Raw genomic sequence first — 18,247 nt, forward strand, 5'->3', positions numbered from 1 at the left:
TGTGCTTTTGAAAGCTTTTTAACTCTTGAATATTTCCAGCAGTTTCCCGGGTAGAAGAAATTTGATGCCAATTCTGCACACCCAAATTCCTGGCAGATTAATCAGCAAGTAGTACAGAGAGCTGCTTTCTTTAAAAAGCTTCATTTATCACTCAGACTGTGAATGCTGAGATGCCAAGGCACTGTGGAGAAATGATCCTTTAGAGGTAAAGTTTGAATGATCTGGTATATGTATCAGTACTCTTTCCATGCATTCCAAATCTTGTATATAATGCAGATTAGAATGGCAGCTTTTTCTACAGTTATATTGGCAACAAACACTGATTAGCTATTAAGTATGGCAAAACATTTATTTCAGGCTTCTATTATTAGCACCACCTCTTGACTCACAGAGAAAATTCTTCCCAAAGTTTTGGTTAATGTGACAGTTTTATTTGTTAAGACACAGTTTTCCTTTATCATCATTCTCCCACACAGAACCGACCCTCCATTTCCAAGATGCCTCCAGACCAAGGAGTTCCCAGTCTGTTCTCACCATTCCAGTTGGCCCCAGGTCAGCCTGTCTCTAGGGCTTCCATCCACAATACAGTCCCAGGAAAGTGCTTCCCATTACATTATATTCATGCTAACTAAACTGGCTAGGCAATGCCCTGGACTTCTAAAGGAGTTCCCCACAGGATTGAGTTGTCTTTGCCCTGTCCAGGGAGGAACCCCTCTCATATGCACAGAATTCTCGCAGTACACTAACGTGTGTTCTTCCCTTTAACAGTAGAACTCCTCAGTTAAGGCTGAACTCATGGCCACTGCATTAAGTTTCTGCTGCATTTATGCTGCATAACAAACACCCCCAAAATCTCAGTGGCCTCCCCCCAAAAAAGCCATTTATTTTTCTTGCAGTTCAGCAGAGACAGCTCTGCGTCAGTCCATGGACAGATTTAGGGTTGGCTTCACTTGTCTCATCCTCTGAACCAATAGCTTCCTGGGGCAGGCTCTTCTCATGCAGGGCAACAGCCATGCTAGTGGGGTGAGGAGAAACACAAGAGGCCACTTATGGCCTTGGCTCAGAACTGACACACTGTTACTTCTGCCCACATTCCCCTGGGCATCATTAGGGTATGGAAGTACTCTATACCATGAGGAACCTTGCCAAGCGCTGGGAGGGGAAGATCAATGGCAAGCAGATAGTACAATCAATCTCAGCCTCCCTTATAACTTGGTGTGTCCTTGCAACTAAATTCTGGCCAAAGGGATGTGAGGGAAAGCAATGTGTGCAACTTCCAGGCCTTGTACTTGTAAGGACTGGACACACCCCAACTTTCCCCTGCCCATCAGCTGAGGACATGGTGGGGCTGCAGCAATCACCTGGCCCAGAGGTAGACGGCACAGCTGTCCCTCCAATCCTAGCTCTGGACTGTTATATGTATGTCATTTACATTGGTGGATTTTTGCATTGCTGTTATGGCTTCTGAGCACCCTGGCTAGTACAGCATCCATTCATTCACTCAGTGAGTATCTACTGAGTGTCTTCTTTGTGACAGGCATTGCTCTAGGCCTGAGAGGAAGTATTAGTGGGCAGTCTGCATCTTGACTGTGGTGGTGTTCACACAAATCTTCACCTGTGATAAAATTGCATGGAACTAAATAACACACATACATGAGTACAAGTAAAACTGAGGAAATCTGTACAAGATCTTTGGCTTGCACCAATATTGACATACTAGTTGTGATATTATATTACAGTTTTGCAAAGAAACTAGGTAAAGGATCTCTGTATTCTTTTATTTTATGTTTGTTTATTTTGAGAGAGAGAGAGGGAGGGGGGGAGGGGCAGAGAGAGAGAGGGAGAGAGAATCCGAAGAAGGCTCCACACTGCCAGTGCAGAGCCCAATATGGGGCTTGAACCCAGGAACCATGAGATCATGACCTGAGCCGAAGTCAAGAACCAGTCTTAACCAGCTGAGTCACCCCAGAATCTCATGGATCTCTGTATTCTTAACAACTGCTTGTGAATCTAATGATCTCAAAATAAGAAGTTAGGAAAAAAAAAAAAAAAAAAGACTAGGACTTTGGTCTCTTTGTGCTTACAGCCTAGAATGGTATCAAAAGAAAATCCAGAGAGACTTACTTGGTATGAATATTTTATTGAGCCAGAAACAAACTATTTGCAAACAGGGAGACTTCAAACCAAAAGTGGGTATAGCTGGCTCTCAGAAGTTACAGCTCAATTTATAGAGCATGAGGAAACACATTTGTTTTCTACTGTGATTGGTTACTAGCAACTGATATTCTTTTTAGGGTAGAAGCACAGCATAAACGTACTCATATGTAGTTGACTAGGAAGCTATAGGTTATGCTGACATGAAGAAGGCTTAAGTTTTGTTTAAGGTCAGAGTCAGCATTTTGGAAAAATCAGGATACTTTTATGTTTTGATTACGTGACTCAGAGTGTTGGGCTAGAGGTATATTCAAACTGTGCGCTCCACTTTGGTCTTTCTTTAACCATGGGAATCAAAAGATTCAAAAATCAAAAAGTCACTGATGACAATCTCTGCATGGCAGCAGCCGCACTTCATCCATCCAGATGACAACAGTGTCCTGAAGTCTGCAGAGCACAATTAAATAAAAGGAACTCAGGGCAGAGCTGCCAGGCAGGAGTGCTCACTTTGGACTGTGAAGTGAAAGAGATATAAAGTTCTTTGTTCTTTAAGTAGGGTGTCCATGTAAGTTATCATCAAACTGAGACACCTGTGAGAATAATCACGCTGGCACAGCTTGTGTAAACAGATCATTTGGTTAGTCTATTTAAAAAAATTTTAATCTGGGGCGCCTGGGTGGCGCAGTCGGTTAAGCGTCCGACTTCAGCCAGGTCACGATCTCGCGGTCCGTGAGTTCGAGCCCCGCGTCGGGCTCTGGGCTGATGGCTCAGAGCCTGGAGCCTGTTTCCGATTCTGTGTCTCCCTCTCTCTCTGCCCCTCCCCCGTTCATGCTCTGTCTCTCTCTGTCCCAAAAATAAATAAACGTTAAAAAAATAATAATAAAAAAAAAAATAATAAAAAAATAAATGTTTAAAAAAATTTTAATGTTTATTTATTTTTGAGAGAAAGACAGAGCATGAGTGGGGGAGGGGCAGAGAGAGAGAGAGGCAGACACGGAATCCAAAAGGGTTCCAGGCTTGGAGCTGTCAGCTCTGACCTGAGCCAAAGTCGGATGCTTAACCAAGTCACCCAGGCGCCCATGGTATATTTTAAAAACATTGTATCATTGACTCTCTTAGTTATAGCAGCCTCTCTTTTTCTAACTAATACGGAGACTAATGGATGCTGCCTTTGTCAGCACCAAATAGCTTAAGAGGAGGGAACCAATAAACCCCAAATCTCAGTGAGTTAATTGTGCTTAAAAGGCTTTTTCTTGGGGCACCTAGGTGGCTCAGTCAGTTACGTATCTGACTTTGGCTCATGTCATAATATCACAGTTCGAGGGTTTGAGCCCTGTGTCAGACTCTGTGCTGACAGCTCAGCCTGCTTCTGTGTCCCTCTCCCTTTGCCCCTCCCCTCCTCATGCTCTCTCTCTCTCTCAAAAATAAATAAACATTTTTTAAAAGGGTATTTCTTGCTCATACAAAATTTAATATGGTGCTGGTGGCCCTCCTCTATCTTCTAGTCAACTCATTTTGAATATGGACTTCCCAGATTGCTGGAACAGTAGACAAGAGAGTTGGAGGATTACAGAAATTTTTGTGGGCCAAGCCAGGAAGTAGTTTACATCACACCACCCACATTTCATTGACTAGAGCTCAGTCACATCATCACCCCTAACTGTAAAGGAGACTGGGAAAAGTAGTCCTCCTATAAGTCCAGGAAGAGAAATTCTGCCACAGATGCATCATTACAAGCTGGGAGAGGGCACTAATGTGGCCTCAGCATCTTTAGATTGACTCCCTTACCCCTTGGTATACGTGGCTATGCCGTTCCCAGAGAAACCACTGAAGCTGCAAGAAAGCAGTTCAGAATAGCCTATAACAGTGAATTGACTTCACTTTCTCTCTGGTTATTTTGGTTTGTAATATACCACCATTCATCTCTGGGAACACTGTTTTCTTCCCTCTATTTTATAATCCTCTCTCCCTCTGTATTAGATGGGTTTTTTTTTAATTAAAAAAATGTTTATTAATTTTTGACAGAAAGAGAGCATGCATGTGAGCAGAGGAAGAGCAGAGAGAGGAGACAGAGAATCCAAAGTGCACTCCATGCTGAAAGCAGAAAACCCCATGTGGGGCTCAAACTGTCAGAACTGTGAGATCATGACCTGAGCGAAAGTTAGACACTTAACTGACTGAGTCAGCCAGTCACCCCATTAGATGGGGTTCTTAAGAGACACAGATAGATATAGATAGATATATAGATAAATATATAGATGATATAGTTATAGATAGAAAGATATATATGATATATATATGATATATATATATGATACATATGTATGATATACATATGATATATATATATATATATATATGAGAGAGAATGATTTATTTTAAGAAAGTGGCTTATGCAATTATAGAGGCTGGCATGTCCAAGATCTGCAGGGTAGGCCTGTAGGCTAGAGACCCAGGGAACAGCATTGTTGCTACAGTTCGAGTCTGAATGTCCAATGCTGGCAGAATTCCTCTTGGCTCAGGGGAGGTCAGTCTGCCTGGTCTATGCATGCCTTCAATTGATTGGATGAGGCCCACCCACATTATGGAGGGCAATCTGCTTTAGTCCATCAATTTAAATGTTAACCTTTCCTCTGAAAACACCCTCAAAGAAACATCCAGAATGATGTTTGACCACATATCTAGGCACCATGGTCAGCTAAATTAATGCATAAAACTAATTACATGCTCCAAGGCCAGTTTTTAATACTTTATATTTCTTGTCAAAAGTGGAAGGCATGGTGATATGGGGGTCAAAGCTGGGTTCAAATACCTAATTTTACTCTGAATTCCAGTTTCATTTATAAAATGTGAATAAGAATGTTTACCTTGAATAAATCTGTCAATATTAGATATCATGTATGTGAGACACCTAGACCTATTGCTGACTCATAAATGAGGGCAATTATTAAGATTTCAGTTTGAACAAAAAGTCTACTAAACACTTTACATTTCTTCTTACAGTTGCTTTTTTATTTGTAGGTGACCCTTGACCTTTTTCATTTTCCCTGTGAGGTTTAGCAGTATCTCAACAGGAAGCTCCTTGCCACAGTGTAACACAGTGTATAGCTCTCATGTGGTTTCACCATCTTCTGGTACTCAAGTCGCCAACAGTCAGCTGTGTCCTACTTTTCCATGACCCATCACTGACAACCCATGTAATGTCACATGTTTGAACAACTTATTTAGGCATGTCAGAGAAAATTCAAAGGGAAAGAGGAGTCAGGAAGAATTGTAAAAATAAATAAAAGGTAGGAGTTGGCAGGAAATGATTTAAGGAGAAAAGGAAATAGAAATCAGATTTGCTTCTAATTTCCTTTGTGTTCTTACACCATTTTAGAAATTAGCATTTACATTTATGACTGATTGGATGAACCAACTCTTCTGATCCTCTCATTCAACAAACATACAGATTTCCTTATTGGGGTGGAGTTGAGGAAGTTTTCAAAGTGGGCCAAAGCCACATGGGAACATGTGTCAAAAGTGAAATGGTCTTCCATAAGTTGAGCTTCGAGTAGGTAATGTAGAAGTTATCAAACAGCTCCTTTGAGCTCCTTGGTCTCCTGGTTAAGCAACTGGCTGAGCCACTTTCAAAAAAGACCCAAACACACTGGCTTTACAAGACTGGCCTCTGTTTCTCTTTCAGATGATAGTACAGTGGTGGGTAGGTGGGTGGTCCAGGGCAATAGTTGCTCTGCTCCACAAGGTCATACTGGGTAATGAATGAGGCTGAGATGGTGGTTTTACATCACCATTGCATGATATCTACCTGTGGGTTCATGATGTCACTCCACCTGTCCCCGTTCCCAGCCAGGTGGAAGAGGCAAAGTAAGCAGAGGACTAAGAGCTTCCTTTTTAGGGAATCACCTGACAGCTGCCCTTTTACTTCTGCTCACATCCCATTGGCCAGAAACTTGAAGGGAAGCTGGACATATGCCCTGACAAAACTCTGCTGGGTGGGGGCTGATTACTAAATGGAACAAGGAGACACTGGGTGCCTTGGAGTACTTAGTAGTCTTTGCTGTACCTGGTTCTTTGGAGGTGATTCAACTCTCTCAGAAGAATCTGTTAGACCCAGTGGGCAAACCCCCAATTCCCCACTCTACTAGAAAACCTCTACTTCCATCTATTTGGGAGTACTATCTAAATTTCTATCTGAAAAATGGATTTCTACCCACAAAAAAGTTTGAAGACCAGTTTACAGATTAGTGTGCCACGGTAGAAAGAGAAGCTCACATCAGTGAAATAACTTTAGCCAGAGGACCTTGTTACACCTTGGAGCTGTTCTTCCACTCCCTGGCCGCCACCATTCTGACAAGCAGACCCTGAGGCAAGGGAGGTGGGGAACTATATAAAGAGCCAGCCTGCACCTCCTCACACAGGAGGCTTGTTTGCTTTCCCACCTGATCCCTCTTCCACACTCAGCACTAAACAGTTCTCAATCTCAGGAGAAAATAAGAATCCCAAGATTGAAAATCCCATCTTGCTTTGAGTGCAGTCACTGGGGGGCATGTGGTGGGGGTGGTGCTCAGAATCAGGGAAATGGAGATATACACAAGCAGGATTAGGCCATCTGGATTTGCTAACTGGTGTTTATGGAAGCAAGGCCCCTACAGAGACTGGGAGACAGGGACCTTATCTGCAAGTGTTGGCTGGAAGAAACTAAATTCTTCTGGCAGCTTTAAGCTTTCCCACGCAAGAACTTCAGGGGGCTGGAGTGGACATCCCAAGCACATGGCCTTGAACTGTTAGAAACTATGCTAGTGTTTGTTCCAGTCTCTTAATGCAGGGCTTGGACGGAGTGGTTAGTGCCAAAGCTCTTCTGCAGCGCTGACAGCCCACGCCTCGTCCATACAGGGGATCTTTGTGGGGTCGGGTCCAGAACAGCATGGCCCTTAGAATAGGGAGAGTGAATAAGATTCAGGGCTTCCCTGCTCACAGTGCCACACATCCCTGCCTTCTCCAAAGCACCCCCGCTGGGGTGGAAATCTTTCTGGGCATAAGCTGGGATAAGAGGAGCCTTGGTTGCCATTACCCATCTTCTTGGTTGTCCTCACGGCTTTTGTATTTTGGTTGTCCTCACGTTTTTACAAATTAGAATGGGCCTGTAGTCACAACCTGGGTCCCCGAGCTTCCTAGAGCGGCTGAGCAGGGAGCAGGCTCCAGGTCACACTTCTTACAGCGACCATAGCTTTGGCTGTGTTGCGGGTTTGAGCTGGGACCGCTGGGCGTGGCCCCGAGGGCGGGGCCTGGCACCCCAAGGAGCTTTACGGAGGCGACAACTCAGGCTGTCTTTGGAGCTCTAGCCCCCTCCCTAGTACACCTCACTCCTCAACTCTTCTCCATACCCCACCTCCAATCCTTACCTTGTCCCCAGAGCACTTTCCTTCTCTTTCACACACGACCTTGACCCACCCCACTCACCACTTGTATTTGCTGGTGCCTTTTAAGTTCAGCTTCTTTCTTAGCAGTGTGTCTGCTTGTAACTTTCTTCTTCCTCCTTTTCTGGGTAATGCCTACTCAGCCTCAGCCCTCAGCTCTCAGCCCTCAGTTACAACACTGCCTTTTCATTTTTGTCTTTCCCTGAGCCCCCAGACCAGGTCAGTCCCTGCTCCCTCCCACCTCTGGACTTCTCCCAAAGTGAGGCCTCAGTTGTTTATCTACTCTCATGAAGTCTCACAGTGAAAAGAAGCAAAGGAAGAGAGAAGTAGTTTGTTTGATGGCACAGCAGAGTGAAGGCAAGGCTACCTCAACACTGGGGGTCAAGGCCAGCGTGTTTGAAAGCAGAAGCTAAGATGCCATTGGAGAGGAGAAAAGTGGTGAGGGCAGTACAATTGAAGAAGGAGACCCGGTTTAGAAAAGCAACAAGAAAGAAAGGAAAGTATGCCCACAGAGACAAAAGAAGCAGGCATCACAGGTAGTAGTGTACCTGCCCTGTACCTGTTGTTCAATAAATGCTTGAATGGGAGAGATAAAAACTGTGGTTGTCTATTTCAGGTGATCTCAGTCTTCTTAGGAAAGTATAGTTAAGTCTTATTCAATATGGACATTGAGCGTCAAGGGACTATGAAGAAATATTCTCATTTGTTGGTGTATTAGTTAGGCTTGACTAATAAACCAGATCAACTACTATAACAAGTAGACCCAAAATGCAATGGCTCTATGATGTAGTTTCCATAATTTAATAGTTTAAATTTAATTGAATTTAACAGTCGAGAATGGGTTTTCAGGTCAGTGATTATCCAGGCTCCACACATCCTCTAAAGTCCTGAGAATGAAGAAAGAACAGGAGGAGCATGCATAGGAGTTTCTTGCAAGCCTGGTATGGAAGGAACACACAATACTGCTTGCATTCCTTTGGAAAGACCTTAGTCATGTGGCCTCACCCATCTGCCAAAAAGAACAGAAAATGTAGTCTAGCTGTGTGTACATAGAAGGGAAAACAGAGTTTGGTAGACAGCTACTGGTCTTCACTATGGTAGGCAGAGTACTGGACTCTGAAGATGACCTAATCCTCAGAACCTGTGAATATATTGCCTTACATGGCAAAAGGGACTTTGCAGATGTTTGAAATGAGGATGTTACATGTTGTTATACCTTGAGTTTAAAATGGTTGTGTCCTGACAAGAAAAAAATGTTCCAGATATGGTCAGATTTTACCCCATTAGGGCCCCTGGGCACTAAGGTGAGCATCACTGTGATGTGTTTCTTCTCTGCCCAGATGCCATCTTGCTTCTTTTTTTCTTTTTGATGCTGTCTTGCTTCTGACAAAATTTTGAAGCTGGATAACTAAATGAGGAACTTATTCTAACCCTATAATGGGTATGTGTTTATGGCACCTTTCCACAAGTCTGCAGCCCACCTGAAATACTGCAGTTTGGAACTGGCTAAAATAAAGAGTGTCAGGAAGGTGGGAGAGGTGAGCTGCGATCCCCAGGCGGAGGCCCTACAGCAAGTGGCATGGGCCCATTGAGTCATCAAGGCTGTGTTCTATGCAGAAGTGTTAGTATGGTGTTTGTCCACCATCCCTTGCTCCTGACTGATTAGGCACTGAGGCACAGTTAGTCATAGAGAGTCTTAGAGAGTGCATAGGCCATGACAAACCAGCTAACCTCAGAGACAGCTAAGGAGCTGGTGGATGAGGAAGGCCCTCACTGGTCAACATATCCAGACAAGAGAAACAAGCTAACATCTAAAGTTCTAGATGTGGGGGGTAGTGACAGAAGAACTGGGAAGTGATGTAACTCTTCCCATAAAAGTGGCTAAAAAACTTTTTTTTTATGGGGAGGAGGTGATAAGATCATAGGAAGAAGAAAATGTTAGTTGTAGTATTGCTATTATAGTATTTCTATTGTAACATGATTTTATCTTTATTTTTAGAGGAAAAAATCCTCCTGAAAAAGAAGCTGGGACCTACGAGCTCCAAGAATTGTGCTCATTGCAGTGTCTTGCTTGTTTTGTTTAAATTGTATCTTCAGAGGACAAGGTCTAAGAAATAACTTTTTTTGGCATAAGTGACTTCAGAATGAACAATTTTAAATATGTAATTGGAATGGTTTCAAGATGACTTAACTATTAGTAAATAGCTAACATCTGTATCTCAGATATTGTTTTGTGGAAGGAGAAGATGAACTTGCTTGCTAACAGGCCAACTAAAATAAAATTGGGAGGATGGCAGTGTGCACCCCAAAAATATGTTATCAAAAAATTATTTACTGGGGTGCCTGGGTTGCTCAGTCAGTTAAGTGTCCAACTTAGGCTCAGGTTATGATCTCACAGTTTGTGAATTCGAGCCCCGCATTGGACTCTGTGCTGACAGCTCGGAGCCTGGAGCCTGCTTCAGATTCCGTGTCTCCCTCTCTCTCTGCCCCTCCTCTGCTTGTGCTCTGTCTTTCTCTCTCTCTCAAAAATAAATAAACATTAAAAAAACAAAAAAAATTATTTACTAAGGCTAGGAGTCTTGGAGAAGGGATTCTTTTTTTCCAATTTGTATTTACTTTCGAATCCCAGCTCCTGAACCAAGTTCCCTTTTGCTGAAAGTTAATACAATATTAAGGAGAGCTGTAGGCTGTGAAAAACAATGTGTAGGAAGTTGTAAGGCCCAGGGTTGAGAGACTGGCAGACAGCAGTTATCAGTCAGGCTCCAAGTAGGAAAACAGAAACCACTCTAAGTATTTGGACAGAGGGAATCTAACGCAGGGAATCTGTGACACACTCAGAGATCAGCATCAGAGAAAGCCACTGCCAAATGTCATCAGATACAGCTTTTAAAATAATGTTCAAGGAGGGGTGCCTAGATGGCCCAGTCAGCTAAGCATCTGTCTTCAGCTTGGGTCATGATCTCATGATTCGTGGATTTGAACCCCACATTGGGTTCACTGCTGTCAGTGCAGTGCCTCCTTTGGATCCTCTGTCTCCTTCTCTCTCTGCCCCTCCCTCACACACTCTTTCTCTCTCTCTCCCTCTCTCTCTCTCTCTCTATCCCTCCCTCTCTCTCTCTCTATCCCTCCCTCTCCCTCCCTGCCTCTCTCAAAGATAAATAAATATTTAAAAATTAATAAATAAAATAATGTTCAAGGAAAGTAAAGACAAATTTGAGAACTTGGCATACTATAAAAAAGAAAACAAATGGAAAGTCTCAAACTGAAAAACAGACTATCTATTTAATGGCAGATTACACAGCTAACGAGAGACTTAGTGAACTAAAATATAAGTTATATCCAGAATGAAGCCTGGGCAGGGAGTTGGGGACAGAGGGATGGAAATGGCAGGTTAATAGACATAGGAGATATGGTGATAAGGTCTAACATGCCTTTATTGGAGTCACAGAAGGAAACAGAAAGCGAAGGGATTAGAGATAACATTTGGGCACACAAACAGCTGAGAATTTACCAAAACTGAAGATACAAATCCACAAATTTAAAAGCCCAAAGAATCTGAAGCAGCATTACTAGGGGAAAAATCCACATCCAAACATAACATAGTAAAACTGGAATAAATCAAAGACACAGAAAAAAATTTAACAATGCATTAAACAGGAGGATGAGCAGCTGACTGCTCACCAGCCAGTGTGGCAGTCAGAAATTGGTGGCTTGATGCCTCCAATGTGACAAAAGGATATGACACTCAACTTAGAATTATATTCCTAGAAAAAAATATCTTTTAAGAATGAAAGTGGAATAAAGCTATGTTTAGGCAAACAAAAATTGGAACTTAGAATTATATTCCTAGAAAAAAATATCTTTTAAGAATGAAAGTGGAATAAAGCTATGTTTAGGCAAACAAAAATTATTAGTTACCATTAACAGGACAGAATGTCATACAGTATATTTTTTCAGACAGAAGGAAAATAACCCCACATGGGAAATTGAAGAGGCAGAGAAAAAAATAGTAAATATGTGGATAAATCTCAATAACTATTTGGTATAGAGAACAATAATAATGTATTTCAACACATATCTGTATACTTTATGTATACATAATTAAATTCACAAAAACAATAGCATATAAAATGAGACATAAATGAGGTTACAGTATTCTAAGATCCTTTCATTGTCTAGTATGAAGATAAAATTCCAATTAGAATTAGGTTTTTGTAAATGAAGAATGGATCTTCTAATTCCTTGGCCATTAAAAGAAGAGAAAAAGTGTATAACTTCCAAACCAATAGAAGGAAAGCCTGAATAATAGGCTAATTGTAGTAGAATCCTAACAGAATTCTAACCCGATCTTTAAGCAAAAGGCATTACTACAGATACAGGCTTACTTCATAAAATTTCAATTCACCAGGAAGATATGACAATTCTATATATTTTTAAATTGTTTTAATGTTTTATTTTTATTTTTGAGAGAAAGAGACCTAGACAGAGAGGGAGACCTAGACTCTGAAGCAGGCTCCAGGCTCTGAGCTGTCAGTGCAGAGACGGACCTGGGGCTTGAACCCACAAACTGTGAGATCATGACCTGGGCTGAAGTCAGACAGTTAACCAACTGAACCACCTAGGTGCCCCGACAATTCCATATTTGCATGCATCTGGTAACATGGCCTCAAATATATAAAGTAAAATTCATAGAACTATAAGTAGAAATGGATAACTCAACAATTACTTCATTAATTGATAGAACAAGCAGATAAAAATCCATTAAGAGCTGAGAAGATCTGAACAATACATTACAAACTTGATCAAATGGCTCTTTCTAGATCAGTGCACCCAGCATCTCCAGAACACATTCTTTTCGAGTGCCAGTGGAAACCTCACTGAGATCAAACATGTGCTGGGCCATAAGCAAATCTCAACAAATTTCAAAGGACAACAATCATACAGTCTGTTTTCTGACCATATGCAATCATAAACTATAACTAGGAAGTCCTTGTACATTTAAAGTTTTTAAAGTACATTTCTAAATAATCTATGGCATCTGTTGTGACTTTGTGCTTTCTGTTCTTTCTTCTTTATTACATCAGAGATTTGTCAATTTTAGCATTCTTTCCAAAATACTAACCTTGACTTTTGATCCTTTCTATTGTGTTGTTCTCAGTTTCATTAATTTTTGCTCTTGTTTTTGTTATCTCCTTCCTTTAACTTAAAAAAAAAAAGACAGAATTTAAAAAAACAGATCATTAGTCAATTTAACAATAATGTTTCTTTTTTTTTTTTCAACGTTTATTTATTTTTTGGGACAGAGAGAGACAGAGCATGAACGGGGGGGGGGGGGCAGAGAGAGAAGGAGACACAGAATCGGAAACAGGCTCCAGGCTCTGAGCCATCAGCCCAGAGCCCAACGCGGGGCTCGAACTCATGGACCGCGAGATCGTGACCTGGCTGAAGTCGGACGCTTAACCGACTGCGCCACCCAGGCGCCCCAACAATAATGTTTCTATAGAGATTTGCAAAATGCAAAATGCTTTTTCATGAATCCTTAAAGCAACCTTATGAGTTGGGTCTTTCCCCTCATTTTACAGATGGGAAAATTATAGACAGGAAAAGAAATAAATTATAATTGTTGCATTCACTGGAATACTGGCCCTAAGGTTTGCATCCAAGACCGGAGGAATTTCTCCTGCTCTCCTCCAGGGCTTTGCCCTGTCAACTCCAGGACCTCCTCTTAGCCTTTGAGATCTTAAGGGACACTCACCCCCAAACATCCATGGTTACGATGGTAGAGGCTTGGCTCCCAACAACCATTTCTGCATTAATCTCTAGTCCATCTATTTCTAGGAAAACACAGGGAGGTGGGGGGGAGCAAAATGCATATAGATGAGTGGGCAGGCTGCCTAAGCTGGAGAAGCAAGTGTGAAGCAGCCTTTGTCCTACCCAACACTCTTAGTCACTGGAGTAGAGCTGGAGGCTTCTTCTGCTGACCCCTTTTCCAGCTTGAAAAAGCAAAGCATGCTTGCTTAGAAACAATGGATTGTTTGCTTAGAAGCAAGATACTGCTGACTAACCAAATCCAATCATTTTTCTGGAATCTCATCTTAGGGTGCATCTGTGTGTGGGCTGGTCCTAGGGAGATTTTCTTGGCTTTCAGATGGGCTGCCTTCCACTACCTGAGCATCCTGTTGCTGGAGTCCTGGGACCAGGGGCCACCACATGGGGAGACTTTCTTCACACACCTTTATGCTAAAGCTTCTCATTCCAGGCACACTTCTGAGGGCTCTAATAACACTAACTTCTCCAAGCCTCATTACAATCTAGGAGGTTGCTGCTATTATTATTCCAATAAGAGATAGCTGAGGACACATAACATAAAACAGAAGACTTAATTACTTGCCTAAAGTCATCTGGGAGTAAGTGAAAGAATCCTTATTTGCATCTGGGCTTCATGGTTGAAAGATCATGTTTTGGTCACTACACTTTGTAGTCTCTCTACAAGGGATTCACACAAACTCCTTCCTGAGCATAACTGATACTATCCACAACCTGAGAAGAACTCCCAGGGCTAAATGGAAACACTCAGTAGAAAGAAGAATTGAGTTAAAATTTGTGATTTCCTTCTCCATGTCTCCATCCTGAAGCACTCAGCTGAGGCTGGAGAAAAAGCATGAGAAACCTCCCAGCCCAAGTAATCCCCTGGAAGCAATTGTACCCAATTTCTCAAAGTCCTGATGCAGACTTCAGGTCCCCACTGTCTGTCCTCATCTAACTGGTCCTCAGTTGACCCTCTCTCCTTTTTGAATCCCATGAACGAAAAGTTCCCTTGCATTGCATGACTGTGGTACTCAGTACCATTTCACCCCTAGAGTCTCTATACATAAATACAGATGAAATTATTTTTCAAGCTTTCACTTTCAAATTCACTAATAGAAACAGAGAGTACATGTCTATGGAAGGCTTTTCCATACTCACTGTTAATTAAGGTTTCCCCTTCCTGCTTCCCCCCAGCTTCTCTCTCCTCTATCTTCTTGCTTCTCCTCCTTCGAGTTCCCTGAAGACTGAACTCACTCCATAGTCTTTCCCAAACTTCCCACATGTATAAGTTGTGAGACCTTTAGTAAGTTTTGGTAAGTTACATTTTTTTTTGCAATTTTTTCATTTCACATTAATATTTATAACTTATTGTAATGAAATTGTAATATCTTACTGTTTTAATACTGGTAGCATTTATAACATCAAACTTTAGAAATTCTGAGACTTCATGGGGCACCTGGGTGGTTCAGTCAGTTAGGTGGCTGGCTTTGGCCCAGGTCATGATCTCACAGCTCAAATGAAGGCTCCTGAGTTCAGGCCTGCATCAGTCTCTGTGCTGACAGCTTAGAGCCTGGAGCCTGCTTTATTCTGTGTCTCCCTCTGTCTCTGCCCCTCCCCTGCTTTCCCTCTCTCTCCTAAAAATAAACATTAAGAAAAAAAAATTAAAAAAAAAAGTAATTCTCTGAGACTTCAAGCTACAAAGGAAATGGGTGCTTTATTCAAATGGTTGCAACAGGGAAAGTTCTTACAGGAACTGTTTCTCCAAACATGGGAATGAGAGGGGTTTTATAGGGGAAATAAACAAAAGCAAATGTCCACAGCAGTTTTGGTGGGCTTTGGTCATGTAGGTGTCACAATCTTTCAGAAGTGAGTTGTGTTTCTTTGTGATTTGGCTCATCTTATGTTAACATTCTGTTCTCATAATTGTTGACTCAAGGAATTTAGAGGGAGTGGGTTATTCTCTCAGTATCAGGGAGTCAGGGGGTCAGTGCAGATTCAGAGAAAATTTTGTAGTTCTCCTTATTCCCCCCTTTTTATTCCTGACTTTGGTTATTTTTCTTTTTTCCTTAATCAGTCTCACCAGAAGTTTGTCAGTTTTGTTAGTCTTTTCCGAAATACACAAACACACACATTTGATTTTGTTGATCCTCTATATATTGTATATTTGTTTTTCTCTTTCATAAATGTCTACCTTTTATTACTTTCCTATTTTAACACTTTTGGGATTTATTCTTATTGTTCTGTTTGAGATGGTGCTTATGTGATTAATTACTAGGTTTTCTGATTTTCTTAAATATCTTTTTAGGCTATAAGTGTTTCTCTAAGCCCTGCTTAAGCAACATCTCACTGGTCTTGATATGCAGTATTCAGTTCAAAGTATTTTCTTCCTTGGAACCATGATTAACAAAAGTATTTATAGGGGCACCTGGTTGGCTCAGTCAGTTGAGCATTTGACTTCAGCTCAGGTCATGACCTCACATCTCGTTGAGTTCAACCCCCATATTGGGCTCACTGCTCTCAGTGCAGTGCCTGCTTGGATCCTCTGCCCCCCTCTGTCTCTGTCCCTCCCCTGCTCATACTCTCTCTCTCAAAAATAAATAAAACATTAAAAATTATTTATAAATTTCTGAATATAATGGGGACATCCTAAGTATCTTTTTATTATTAATTTCTAATTTATACTCAAGGGAACAAATTCTGTATGTTTTCAGTTCTTTAAAATTTGTTGAGGTTTACTTTATGGTCCAGCATATGGTCAGTTTTTTTTCCCCCAGCTTCACTGGGATAAAATTTATATGTAGCTCATGTAGATCAATTTTTGAAAGTTTAATGTGTGCTTGGAAAAAAATATGTATCCTTACTTAATACATCGGTGCAGTGTTCCATGTACATATCCATTAGATTGCTTGTTAAATCATAGTGTTAAAATCTGTAACTTTACTAATGTTTAACATTCTTGTCCTATTAATTACTGAGAGAGAGGTATCAAAAATCTCTCATCGTGATTATGGATTTTATATTTCTCCTTTCAGTTCTGCATATATTTGCTAACTCTTGAGCTATGGTATTAGGTAGATGCTAACTTACAACTGTATGTCTTCCCAGCATTTTCTCTTCCCTGGACTTTTGTCTTTTTAAAAAAAATTTTTTTTTTAACATTTATTCATTTTTGAAAACAGACAGAGACAGAGTGCGAGCAGGGGAGGGGCAGAGAGACACAGAATCTGAAGCAGGCTCCAGGTTCTGAGCTGTCAGCACAGAGCCTGACATGGGGCTCAAGCTCACAAATCATGAGACCATGACCTAAGCCAAAGTCGAACGCTCAACTGACTGAGCCACCCAGGCACCCCACCTTTTGTCTTAATGTAATGATTCCCTTTATCTTCAGGAATATTTTGTGCCTTAAAGTATGTATTTCATCTAATATTAGCAGAGCTACAGCAGTTTCTATTGGTTACTATTTCAAATAACTTCCTCCCATTCTTTTACTTTCAAATGTTATGTCCTCATATTTAAGGTGAGTCTCTTGTATGCAGTATAGCATGGGGTTTTATGTTTTTGTCCTGTCTACTATAGGGTGAATGTTTGTATTCCCCCAAGATTCACATTTGGAATCCTAATGCTCAGTGTCTGAGTGTTAGGATGTTGGATGTTTGTGAAGTGATTAAGTCATGAGAGTGGTGCCCTGATGCATTAGTGCTCTTATACTAGACACTCCCCCGCCACTTCCCAATAAACTTCCCAGACCTTTCCACAATGTGAGGGTACAATTAGAAATCTGAAATTTGCAAAAGAGCCCTCACCCAACCATGCTGATCTCCAACCACTCTGATCTTGGACTTCCAGCTTCTAGAACAGTGAGAAATACATTTCTGTTGTTGATAAGCTACCCAGTCTGTAGCATTTTGTTACAGTGGCCTGAACAGACCAAGACATTGTCTGAAAATCTTTGTTATTTAAATTAAATGGAAATATTAACATTTTGGCTTAAGATCTACTTTTTTCCCTTCTCCTACCCATTTTTTTACTTTCCTTTTAATTTTTAAAATTTCATTTTTGCTTTACTAGTATAAAAATATACATTCTATTTTATGATTCCCCTAGATTTTACAATATGTATGAAATTAACCAAAACCTTACCTCATACAATAAATTCTTTTTACTCTCCCTTCACAGATATTATTGTTGTCTGGTGTTGTAAGTCTATCTTAACAACTGTAAATCTTTATTGTTTTGTATAAAATGTTTATTTACATTTGCCTACATATTTCTTATTACTCTCTTTGCTCTTCATTTCTTTTTGCATCTCAGAACTTCATCTGGGATCACTTTCTTTCTGTATTAAAATGCGTTCTTTAGAATTGCCTTTAGTGATGGTCAGCAGGGGAAAATGAAACGAGTTTTGTCTTAAAATGTGTTTATTTTGTCCTCACTCTTTTTAAAAAAAAATTTAGATTTATTTTTGAGAGACAGAGCACGAGCGGAGGAGGGGGCATGCAGAGAGAAGACACAGGAAGCAGACTCCAGGCTCTGAGCTGTCAGCACAGAGCCTGATGTGGGGCTCGAATTCACAAGCTGTGAGATCATGACCTGAGCTGAAGTAGGACACTTAACTGACCGAGCCACCCAGGAGCCCTGAAATGTGTTTATTTTGTCCTCACTCTTAAAAGATATTTTCAGTGGGTATAAAAACCTGGGCTGACAGCTATTTTCTGTCTTTATACTCATGTTTTCATTCCACTCTGTCTTCCATTGTTTCTGGGAAGTCTGTTGTTTAAAGGGAATATTTTTTCTTCAGCTGAAAAAAGATTTTTTTTCTTTTTCTGCAGTTACACTATGATGTATGTAGGTATGACTTCTGTAAA

At 41.1% G+C, this 18,247-nt stretch overlaps 1 long non-coding RNA gene across 2 annotated transcripts; it reads right to left on the bottom strand.

Annotated features, from left to right (window-relative positions):
* Nucleotides 1–8,374: 8,374 nt before the first annotated feature.
* LOC116737975 lies at nucleotides 8,375–14,984 on the bottom strand. Of its 2 annotated transcripts, XR_004343378.1 has the most exons (4): nucleotides 14,541–14,984; nucleotides 13,330–13,408; nucleotides 12,697–12,776; nucleotides 8,375–8,583 (listed from the first exon to the last, which is right to left on the bottom strand). It is a non-coding gene; the product is annotated as an uncharacterized LOC116737975 (long non-coding RNA). The 2 variants fall into 2 exon arrangements; XR_004343379.1 differs by lacking the exon at nucleotides 13,330–13,408.
* Nucleotides 14,985–18,247: the final 3,263 nt, after the last annotated feature.

The sequence above is a fragment of the Lynx canadensis genome, chromosome A1 (assembly GCF_007474595.2).
Source record: "Lynx canadensis isolate LIC74 chromosome A1, mLynCan4.pri.v2, whole genome shotgun sequence".
Classification (NCBI taxonomy): domain Eukaryota; kingdom Metazoa; phylum Chordata; class Mammalia; order Carnivora; family Felidae; genus Lynx; species Lynx canadensis.